This window comes from Dasypus novemcinctus, chromosome 8 (assembly GCF_030445035.2).
Source record: "Dasypus novemcinctus isolate mDasNov1 chromosome 8, mDasNov1.1.hap2, whole genome shotgun sequence".
NCBI lineage: Eukaryota > Metazoa > Chordata > Mammalia > Cingulata > Dasypodidae > Dasypus > Dasypus novemcinctus.
The window spans coordinates 12,378,625-12,390,677 of NC_080680.1; the positions used below are offsets into that span (position 1 = coordinate 12,378,625).

At 40.8% G+C, this 12,053-nt stretch overlaps 1 pseudogene; it reads right to left on the reverse strand.

The window, feature by feature from the left end:
- Positions 1–1,853: 1,853 nt before the first annotated feature.
- LOC101438044 (serine/arginine repetitive matrix protein 1 pseudogene) lies at positions 1,854–10,301 on the reverse strand (annotated as a pseudogene).
- Between the last annotated feature and the right edge of the window lie 1,752 nt (positions 10,302–12,053).

Sequence of the window (12,053 nt, forward strand, 5' to 3'; positions counted from 1 at the left end):
GGAATATAGTAGAGACAGTAGATGATAGTGGATATCAAGATGCAGGGGAAGGGGGATAGTGTAGGTAACCTAAATCAGTTCACACAGAAATGAGGCAGTGGAGGATGGGAAAACCCAGCAAATGTGAGGTGTTCCCTGTAGCACCTATTGTGTACTTGAATTAAAATAAAATAAGTGGAAAATGAGGGACAAGAGGGAAAGAGAAAACCGAAAAAAAACTAATTATAATAAAGAAAAAAAGAAAGACAAGAAGAAAGGAAGAAAGAAAAAGAGGATAAGCAAACAGTGGGGAACAGATAGGGGGAAGAGTGATACAGGTATACACGTGTCACAATTGCAACACTATCTAAAACAACAACCAAAAAAACCCCTAAATAACTGTATATAAAAAAAAAAAGGACTTTGGGGGACACGCTAGGAGAAAAGACTAGGGGATAATGCAATATTAGCAATCAGGGCGTCAAAAAGAGTAAAAAATAAGATAAAGTGAAAATAAAAACAAAACAATATGAACCAATATAGATAAAACACAAACGTTAAGGTCCAAAGCACTCAAGGATCCCAGGTAGACCCCAGAGCGTGATGGATTCAGGGGTGGAAAGTCTGAGACACTGAAGACTCAAGAGGTGTGAGTCTGGGGTGTGGACCGCCAGAGTCCAGGGGACCCAGACCTGGGAACCTCAAATCTGGTCCATGGAAAGCTTAGGAGCCCCGCAGTGCAACACAGCCCTCAGGGATCCCCGTAGCTGGGTGCCAGCCCCGTGGGGGAAGCCAGATCCGCGAATTCTATGTTGAATGTCTAATCCCTGAAATTCACCTACTCCTCAGGGTATCAGCCTTTGGACAGCTCGCTCCCTGTGCTCCCACGCAATGGCCACTTGAGGGCGCCTCTACACCACGGCCAGTTCAATGACCCAGATCCCAAGCCCCACCGGGTGGGGTGGGCTTCAGCTGGAAATGCGGAAAACAGACTCTAAGATCCGAAATCCCAAACTTCGCAAAATATTCCCCAATCAGCTTCCAGACGTGTCCTCCTCCCTCACTGCACCCTACAACAGTCTCCCAATTGTGTCCCCTTATTGCTCAAAATCCAATTCCGTTGCAGATCGGCAGCCGGACCTGTGGGCATGGGGCTCCAGGCGGAAGCGCTTCCCCCCCTGTCCGGCGACTAAAACGTCCCCCGCTTCACAAGAAAACACCGTCTGTCTCCCCAAATCAATCCGCCAAGGAGTCTTGTCCCAACAATCCCCCACCAGCCAGCCCAGTATCCGCGAATTTCTCAGCACCGCAAAGCCTTCAGAAAAAGGAAAAAAAACCCAAAAACCCTGGCCGCCGCGGCTCCGGAGCTTCAGGAGCGCCCGCTACCGCGGCTCCGCCCACCCAAGGAGGGAACTTCTCGCGCCCAGCTGGGACCTCCGTTTATATATTATAGACGTATCCTCTCTGTTACCTTCCCACTGAATTGACGTCCAGACACCTTCCAACCAGCAAAAATCCCCGAAACAGCGCGGTCCTAAAGAGCCTTCAACGCTGCCCAGCCGCCCCCTGCAGAGACACTACCAGGCAAGCTCACGCAGCCACCATCTTGCCAAGGACCTCCTCTTCATTTATACTTTTGTGGTAATTCAAAGTGGTCTTATTTCTGGGCAAGCTTACAAACCACACTAGGTGGAAGCATCATAACTTAAATGTGTGCTAAGACTCAAATGAGAGAAAGAAAGAAAGAAAGAAAGAAAGAAAAAAAGAAAAAACAAAACAAAACACCTCTGGGAATAGCCAGAAGCATTAAAGGAACCATAAGAATGCCAACCATATTTAAATTCCCTTTTTTAAAAAAGGAAATTTTTTTGGCTTAAAATATCTCACTCTAAATGAATTTATGTCAGCTGTCAATGAAAGAATGTCACTAATACACTGTGGACACCTTTTGCAATGTAAATCCATGCCCCCCTTTTTTACACGGTGAACTTCAACCTAGCAATTATTACAACAAATGTTATAGTCTAAAGCTCAAACACATTTTTAGCAATTTTGAAATTGAATTGCGTACAAACCAAATAAAATTTACATCATAACAAACATTTCCGTCTAAGACTGTGGGAACACTTGAGCCTTCCGCCTTAATCTCAGGGCCTTTTCATGCAGGTGCTTTTCTAAGTCATTAAGGTTATCTTCAGCTTCACTTTCAGTCTCCTTTTTAGGCTCTGGCTCTGCCTCTGCTTCTTCCTGTGCTGTTGTAGTTGTGGGAGCAGCAACCGCTGCAGGGATTACAGCTGCAGCTACAGCCTTTTCCTTCTTGTGTTTTTTGTGCTTCTTGAACTTCTCCTTTTTATGTTTCTTGTCCTTCTTTTTCTTCTTTTTCTTTCCACCTACTTCTTGGTCTGAATTCCTTGCTGGAGATGGGCTTGGTGTTGGGCTTTTAGCCTTTTTGACTGGTACTGCTGGCAACCAGTTTGTAGAGGGTGACTGAGACTGGACAGGAGATGGAGGTGCCTGGGGATTTTTAGGTGCTGGCTCAGGAGATCTTGAGACAGATCGAGAGGATGAAGACCCTCCTTACAGACTGAGGGCTTGGTGAGGCAGCCTTTTTTGTCTTTTTGGGTTCCGGAGTCCTGGAGACTCTCCTAATGGGCCTAGTACTTGGAGATGGGGACTGCCTTCTTTGGGGTGATGATGATGCTCCTCTTCGAATGGGAGGAGGGCTTGAGGTGGTTTGAGGAGCTCGAGGCCGTGGTGAGGGCGAATGCCGTTTGTTTGGTTGTGGAGATCGGGTCTCTGGTAGATCAGCTTGGAGAAGACCCTTTTCTATGCTTTGATGACAATGAAGGTGAATGTCTCTTGGTGACTGGGTAACTTCTTTGTTTGGGAGGTGGAGAATGGGAGATCCTACGCTTTGGGAGTGGAGATGGTGATGGCCTTCGTTTAGGAGGGGGAGGGGAAGAAGCTGTTCTCTTTGGAGGTGGAGAAGGAGAATATCTCCTCTGTATTGGAGGAGAGTATCTTCTTGGGGAAGGTGAGCACCGACGTGGGGGAGGAGAAGGAGTCCTTCGTCGTGGTGGTGGTGTGGGAGATCTGCGCCGCCGAGGAGGAGCCGGAGAAGGAGAACGTCGCCTTCTGGTGGGTGGTGGGGAGGGACTTCTCCTCCGTCTACTACGAGGGGAAATCTCTTTCTGGCGCTTTCGTGGTGATGGAGAGGCACTCCGGGAAGGGGAATGTCTTCGCCGTCTGCCTACCTCACCGTTCTTCACATGGGACCTCTCGGGTCGCTCATCTTCTGAGGAGGAGGAAGAGCCGGAGTCAGATGAAGACTGCTGGTTTTGTCGTCTGTATTGGTGTCTCTGCTGTACAGAGTCTGCTGCTGCCATTTTGCCACCTTTATCTTCTTCAGATTCAGATTACTTTTCAAGGCTTGGGTGCTGGTGAAGGAGACTCTCTTTTCTCAGTACCTTTATGTTTTGTCACTTTACCTGAAGTTCTCCCAGAAGAGACAGAAACACGACTTTTTCTGGTACGGTTTGACTGCTGGGGTGTTGGCGAATGTCGAGTCTTTGGTGGTGGAGTTGCTGGAGGTGAAGGCAGGTGCCTTCACTTGGAGGACTTGCTGAAGGAGATAACCTACGAGTTTTTCGAGGGGGACTTGATGTCCTCTTGGGAGGCTTCTTTTTGGTGGTGACCGGGAACGAGACGAAGATGATGATGAGCTACTCCCAGACAAGGATGCTGATGAGCGCCCTTTTCGTCTCACTGGAGATCTACTCCTTCTATGCCGTGGTGGAGGAGGCATTCGTCTTGGTGGAGTTCTTCTTCGAGGAGAAGGCCGCCTTCTTGGGCTTGGCCGCCTTCTAGGTGAATATGATCTTGATCGGGATCTATGGCGCCCTCTAGGTCGAGTATGAGATGGAGAGCCGGACCGGGACCGTGATCTTGATTTAGAACGTGACCGAGATCTAGGCCGAGTCTTCTCCTTTTCCTTTTCCTTTTTGGAAAATTTTTCTGGAGAAGGTTCTTTAGGTTCTGGTACAGGTTCAGGCTTGGGAACTTTCAGGATGTCACTAGTAGAAGTGGCTTCTTGAACTGAAGGTTCTTTTACTTTCACTGAAGGTTCTGGGAGCCCTGGAGTTTTCTCCTTTTCTGGAGCAGGGGAAGGACTCAAGCTCTTGGTTCTGTGGCGGAGAGATCGAGAATGATTGCGCTTTCTCTCTCTCCTGACAGGGGAAGATTGTCTTCTAGGGGAAGGAGATCTGGATTTGCGTCTTCTTGGGCTTCGAGACCTTTCCCTTTTTTCTCTGCTGCTTTCTTTTTCTTCTTTATCTCTCATATCTTTGTCTTCATCTTGTTTTTTCACAGATGCCAATTTTTCTTGTTCAATCTGTCTCTGTTTTATTTCTTCCTTCTTCAGTTCTAGGAAAGCAGAAGGAATTCCAGCAATGTTTTCTTGTGCACTAACAGCAGGGGCCACAGTTCTCCCATAAATTCTCTAGCATTTTTTCCATTCAAAAACCCAGTCAGGTGGATTTGCATCATTTTGGAGTCTGGATTCTTCACTTCCAGCTGGTTGAATATAAACTCAATCACAACATCATCTTCAAATCCAAGGATTTCTGTTACTCGTTTTGTTATCCATGGCTTTATAACCTCCAGATTTGCTTTGCTCATGTCCACCTTTTTTCTAGGCCTTCTGCAAATTTCAGCTGCTTCAGTAGCTTCTTCTGTTTGTTGCTGAACGGATTATCCTGTTCTGCACTTGTTCCGCGGAAGAATCCCCGGCCATCTTGCCTCCTCGCTGGGAGATCGCTCCCTATCCCCTCATTTATCTCTTAATCCCTGTTTTCTTTCTTTTTTTACTTTTTGTTTCTTTCTTCCCTTTTCTTTTCTTTTCCCTTCTTCTCATCATTTCAGCCTTCCAATTCATTCTATATTTTTCTGTATTTTATTTCTTGTTTCACTGTTTCTATTTCACTTTTCTAATCTTATTCCTCTGTACTTCTTACTCAGGTAAATTTTTAAATTTCCTATGCCTTGTAATGTCCCTCTCCAAGCTTTTACTTTATTATTACTATTATTCATTTTATCTTCCCATCTCTTCCTATTTCCTGTGTCTTAAATTTTTTTTTTGAAGGGAAAATATACAACAGCAAGGAAATAGAATAAGAGGAATGAAGGGTGAAAGCAAAACCTTAACACTCAAAAACAACAAAATAAAACCATAGAGTAGAGAGAGAAGCTAATCAACTGAATAAACCTATCAAGATAAACAAATGTCTAGACATCTACAAAAACTACAAGCCATACTAAGAAATAAGAAGACATTGTCCAGCCCAATGAACAAACAGAAAACCAGGAGAAGATTCAGAACATAGAATAACTATTCAGTGCTGTCCAAACAGACATCATGAATCAACTTAATGAAGTGAAGGAAGAGATTAAGGATATTAAGAAGACACTGGGAGAACAGGCTGAAGAAATTGTAATGATACATAAAAAGATAACGGACATGTTGGTGATGAATGGCACAATCCACAATATCAAAAGTACGTTGAAAGCACATAACAACAGATTTAAAGGAGCAGAAGAAAGAATTGGCGATGTGAAAGACAGTACATCTGAAATCAAACAGATAGCAAAACAGATAGAAAAAAATCCAGCAGGGAATTAGGGATTTGTATGATAATGTGAAAGACACAAACATATACATTGTAGACATCCCAGAGGGAGAAAGGTGGGGAAAAGGGATAGAAGGTGTGCTGGAGGAATAAATAGCTGAAAACTTCCCAACTCTATTGGGGGAGATGGATGTACATGTCCAAGAAGCTCAAAGCACTTCAAACAGTATAAATTCTAACAGGCCTCCTCCAAAACATATGCCTGTCAAATTGCCCATGCTCAAGACAAAGAGAGAATACAGCAAACAGCAAGACAAAAGAGAACCATCACATACAAGGGAAGCTCAATATGATTAAGTGCTAATTTCTCATCTGAAAACATGAAGGCAAGAAGGCAGTGGTATGACATAGTTATGATACAGAAAGAAAAAATGGTTTTGCCCAAGAATTCCCTATCCTGCAAAGTTGGCATTTAAAAATGAGGGAAAGTTTAAAATATTCACAGATAAACAGAAATTAAGATGGATGTCAATAAGAAATCTGCCCTTCAAGAAATACTAAAGGGAGTTCTGCAGGTCAAAAGGAAAAAACAGGAGAGAGCGAGTTGGAGGATATTGAAGGGACAATTAAAAAGACAAGAGGAGAAATTAAAACAACATATGCAAACACAAACCCAAAGAAAATATGGCTAATGTAAGCAATTCCTTGGCAATAACATCATTGAATGTTAATGGAATAAACACACCAGTCAAGAGGAACAGATTGGCAGAATGGATAAGGAAATATGATCCATCTTAATGTTGTCTACAAGAAACCCACCTTAGACCCAGAGATTCAAGGAGGCTGAAAGTAAAGAGTTGGAAAACAATTTTACAAGCAAACAATAACCAAGAAACATGGGAGTAGCTATTCTAATATTGGACAAAATAGATGTTAAATGCAAAACTACTGTAAGAGACAAAGACAGACACTATATATTAGTAAAAGAGGTAATCTTTCAAGAAAAAAGAACAATCATAAACATTTATGCACCTAACCAGGGCACCTGAAAAACACTGGAAAAAGTAAGTGGAGAAATAGATGCCTCTACAATTGTATTAGGAAATTTAATACACCATTATCGCCATCAGACAGAGCATCTCACAGAGAATCAATAAAGAAACAAAGACTTTAAATAATACATTAGAGCATCTGGACCTAATAGACATAGACAGAACTCTAGAGCCCAAATACTGTGGGGTATCCATTTTTCTCAAGTGCACATGGGTCATTCTCCAAGATAGACCACATGCTAGGCCACAGAACAACTCTCAATGAATTCATAAAGAAGGAAATTATACAAAGTAATCTCTCTGACCACAAGGAAATGAAGCTGGAAATCAGTAAGGGCAGGACAACTAGATTAGGCACAAAGATATGGAAGTTAAACAACACACTCTTAGACAAACAGTAGATCAAGGAGGGAATCTCAAAAGAAATCAGTAACTACCCTTGGAATGAATGAAAATGACAACAAGACATAGTAAAACCTATCCAGCAAAAGCTGTACTAGGGAAATTCACAGCCATAAATGTATATATCAGAAAAGAAGAAAGAACTAAAATCAAAGACCTAACTGCACACCTGGAGGAATTAGGAAAAGAACAACAAACTAACTCCAAAGAAAGTAGAAAGAAGGGCATAACAAAGTTTAGAGCAGATCGAAATGAAATGGAAATTGAAAAAACAATAGAAAAGATAAAACTGAAAGCTGGTTCTTCAGAAGATCCAAAAAACTGACAAGTCCTTAAATAGACTAGGAAAAAAAAAGATAAAATGCAAATACACAAAATAAGAAATGAGGAGGGGATAAAGAGTTTCATAAGAGGATTCTTTGAAAAATTATATGCCAACAAGATGGATAATTTAGAGGAAATGGACAAATTCCTAGAAAAACACAAGCAGCCTACATTGATGAAAGAAGAAATTGATGAACTCAACAGACCAATTGCAAGTAATGAGATACAATCAGTCATCAAGAACCCAGGACAAGATGGCTTCATAGGTGAATTCTATCAAACATTCTGGAAAGAACTAACACCAATCTTGCTTAAACTTTTCCAAAAAATAGAATTGAAAAGAACATTGCCTAACTCTCTCTATAATGTCAACATCATCCAAATACCAAAGTCAAACAAAGATACTATAAGAAAGGAAAACTACAGGTCAATCGCTCTAAAGAACCTATATGTTAAAATCCTTAACAAAATATGTGCTAATCATATTCAACAACACATCAAATGAATTATACACCATAACCAGGTGAGCTTCATCCCTGGTATGCAAGGATGTTTCAACCTAAGAAAATCAACCAATATTTTACACCACATAAGCAGATTGAAAGTAAAAAAATCACATGATCATCTCTACAGATGCAGAAAATGCATTTGACAAGATATAGCACCATTTCCTGATAAAAACACTATGAAGGATAGGAAGAGAAGGAAACTTCCTCAACATGATAAAGGGTATATATGAGGAGGTGGAAGTGTGTAGCTGCTCAGTGAAGGGACATGGCAGGGCTTATTGATACTATTGCCTTGGGTAATGCAGATCTGACTGGAGGGTAGGGTGGGGAGGGAGGGTTGGACGGTCCTTGCAAATGGGGGAATGGTTGGGGAAGGTAGCAGGTGAGCACTGGGGACTGTGGGTAGTGGTTGAAAATACAATGTTGGGAATGCTCTTTTGTCAATATGACAAGGAAGGGCTACTGATTTAGGGTGTTGGATGGGGTGGGCATTTGGTACAAGACATACCTGGGAAAGGCTTCTAGGGAGTGTGCAAGGGACCATTTTGTCACAGTGCGTTGTATCCACATAATGAACAAGAAAGCTTTGGATTCCCATCCTGGGGAGGCCTACTATATTCACAAACACATGGGTGGGAGTCTTTTGAGACCATGGGCCATGCATTATAGGGTAGGATAGACCAGTGTGTTAAACCCTCAGTGTTGTTGTCAGTAACTATGAATCTTGTCCTTCAAGGAGAGAAGTCTGGTAGTGACCATGGTTGCAAGGGGTGGGAGTAGGGGAATAGAATAGAAGAAACAGGGGGCATTTTGTGGGCAATGGAAGTGTTCTATATGATCTTCCAATGATGGATACAGGTCACGAAAATTTCATCAAAAATTTATAAAATATATGGTCCAAAATGTAAACCATAATGTGAACAATTGAGTATGCTTAGTAGCTATATCAATATTTGTACATCAGTTGTAAAAAATGTATCATCCATATATAAAAATGTTATTAATAGGGAAAGTGGGAAATGAGGGAGGATTTTGGGTATTGGGAGTCCCTGTATTCTGTACATGAGTTTACTGTGACCTAAAACTTCTTTGAAGACAAAATGAAAAAAAATAAGACACTGGGGGAATAAATGGAAGAAAATAATGTTACTGTACATACAGGACAATAGATATTACAGTGATAAAATAAAAATATCCCAAAATTTTTTAAAAATATTTTTCATTATTTTTAATATCCTTCATTATTTTTAATATCCCATTTTTTATTTTAATTTTAGTTTTTCTAAATTATTATGTATTTTATTTCTTATGTTTAAACCTATCATTATGATTTCATTTTCCTGTTAATTATACTTGGCAATAACTTTGGCTTCGTTTTTAAAGAAGTTTTGGATCATGGTGTGGGGTGTCAGTAATGGGGGATACATGGGAGGAAGTTCACCTGGCCATACATAAATGTATTCAAGTGTTTATGGGGCATTGTCACAGTGAGTGGCGATTCCCACAGTAACCAAAAGAATATCAAATTCCCACAGTAACCAAAAGCTTTGCCACTTTTTCTAATGGAACATCAGGAAACCCCAAGTAGAGACAATGACTAGTGAAGGATGGTCCATTGATGAGCCCTTGATATTGATGACTATGCTCATGAGCCTTCTCTCTTGAAATTGAAACTTAGCTTAAGTTTGTAGGTTGTCTAAGAGTTACCTACTGGGAGCTTCCCTGTTGCTCAAAGGTGGCCTCTTTCTAAACTGAACTCAGCATATAAATGAAGTAACTTCCCCCTAGCATGGGATACAACTTCAAATGATGAGTCTCCTGGGTGCCAAGGGATTGGTACCAAGTACCAACAAGCAATGCAATTGAAAAAAAAATCTTGACATAAAGGGGGGAAAGGCAAAGAAAAAATGACTTTCTATGGCTAAGAGACTTAAAAGTGAGTCAGGGGATCATTCCAGAGGTAACGCTTGTGCACACCCCAGCAGGATCTCATTGACAGCCAAGGAAGATACTACCTCAAAAAGAAGGGCTCCTGAGGACAATAGAGACATCCAGACACTAGAGTCAGGGCTTTCAGTTCAGGAGTTTGGTCCCTGGCCATTGGGCTCTATTTTGAAATTTATGCCCCCCATGTGACAGAGAAGGACTCTGCTGTGGTTTCCCTACACGACTCTTCTGTCCTTATAATTGAACCTATAATTAGTACTAGAGGTGGTAGGTGTGCATCCAAGAGACTTAGATCTTGGGGCTTTCTATGTGCCAGCTTGACCTTAAATCTCAATGGAGTTGCAATACCTACTCTCTAGTTCATTGGACTCAACCAAGACAACTAACAAGGAGGAGATGATGGACAAACAACATCCCAAGGAACCGACAGTGTCTACAGCTACAAGCAAGAGTGTCTCATCCATTGGCCGTATAGGATCAAAGGCTCTCTTCAATTAAAGGTGAAATAGGCATCAGCATCACAGAGTCCTCAGGAACGAACTATGGGATAAAGTAAACTTACTAGTATTCTACTATAGACTTATAGTGTGTCTAGCAATGGAAGAAAGATCATTGATGTGGAGGCAGTGGCCACTGGAGGTTCTAGTGGTAGGGAGAGGGAAAAACAGGGGTAATATGGGGGCATTTTTGGGATGTGGGAACCATCCTGAGTGACATTACAATGACAGATACAGGCCATTATACATCCTGCCATAACCTACAGAGTGGAATGGGAGAGAGTATAAACTACAAAGTAAACTACAATCCATGCTTAGTGGCAATGCCCAAAATGTGTTTATCAATTGCAATGAACGTACCACATTAATGAAAGATGTTGCTAATGTGGGAAAATGTGGGAAGTGTGGGGAGTGGGGCTAATGGGAATCCCTTATATATTCTATGTAACATTTATGTAATCTAAGTATCTTTCAAAAAATAAAGAAAATTATTTTTAAAAAAAGAAGAATGAAACCAGAGGACTCATACTTGATGACATGAAAACTTATTACTTAGCTACAGTGCTAAAAATAGTTTGGTACTGGCATAAAGATAGATTGATCAATAGTACTGAATTGAGAATACAGAAATAGATTTTTTTTTAACAAGGCTGTCAAGCCCACTCAGCTGGGTCAGACAATCTATTGAACAAATGGTGTGGGGAGAACTGGATATTCATATCCAAAAGAAAGAAGGTAGACCCCTATCTCACACCTTATAAAAAAAATTAATTCAAAATGGATCCAGGACCTAAATATAAAAGCTACAACCATAAAATTCCTTGAAGAAAATTAGGAAAACATCTTAAGATCTTGTGGTAGGCAGTAGTTTCTTAAGCCTTACATTCAAAGCATGAGGAAAACAAGAAAAAAAAATTAGAGGAATAGGACCTCCTCAAAATTAAACACTTTTTTTTCCTCCAAAAGACTGTCAAGAAAGTAAAAAAGCAGGCTATTCAATGGGAGAAAATATTTCAAAACAACATACATCAAATATAAATATATCAAACCCTGACAAGGGTTTGATAGCCATGCTATATGGATAGTCAAGGATAAAAAGACAAGGAACCCAATTTTAAAATGTGCAAAAGACTTGAATATATATTTCTCCAAAGAGGAAACACAAATGGTAAAAAAGTACATGAAAAAATGTTCAACATCACTAGTTATTAGGGAAATGCAGATCAAAACTATGAGATACTATTTCACACTTTATACAATGGCCATTACTTTAAAAACAAAACAAAACAGAAAACTGCAAGTATTGGAAAGGATGTGGAGAAATAGGAATACTTCTTCACTGTAGGTGGGAACAAAGAATGGTGAATCCTCTGTGGAACACAGACTGGCAGTACCTCAAGGAGCTGAATATAAAACTGCCATATGATCCAGCAGTCCTGTTACTAGGAAGACATTCAGAAGAACTGAAGGCAAGGATGCAAATGGACATTTCCACATTGATGTTAATAACAACATTATTCACAATTACTAAAATATGGAACCAGCCCAAGTGTCCTCCAACTGATGAATGGATAAACAAATGTGGTATATACATACAAAGGAATTTTATCCAGGTATGTATAACAATATAGATGAACCTAGAGGATATTATGCTGAGTGAAATAAGTCAGACAGAAAAAGACAAACATTGTGTGGTCTCACTATTATGAACCAAATGCA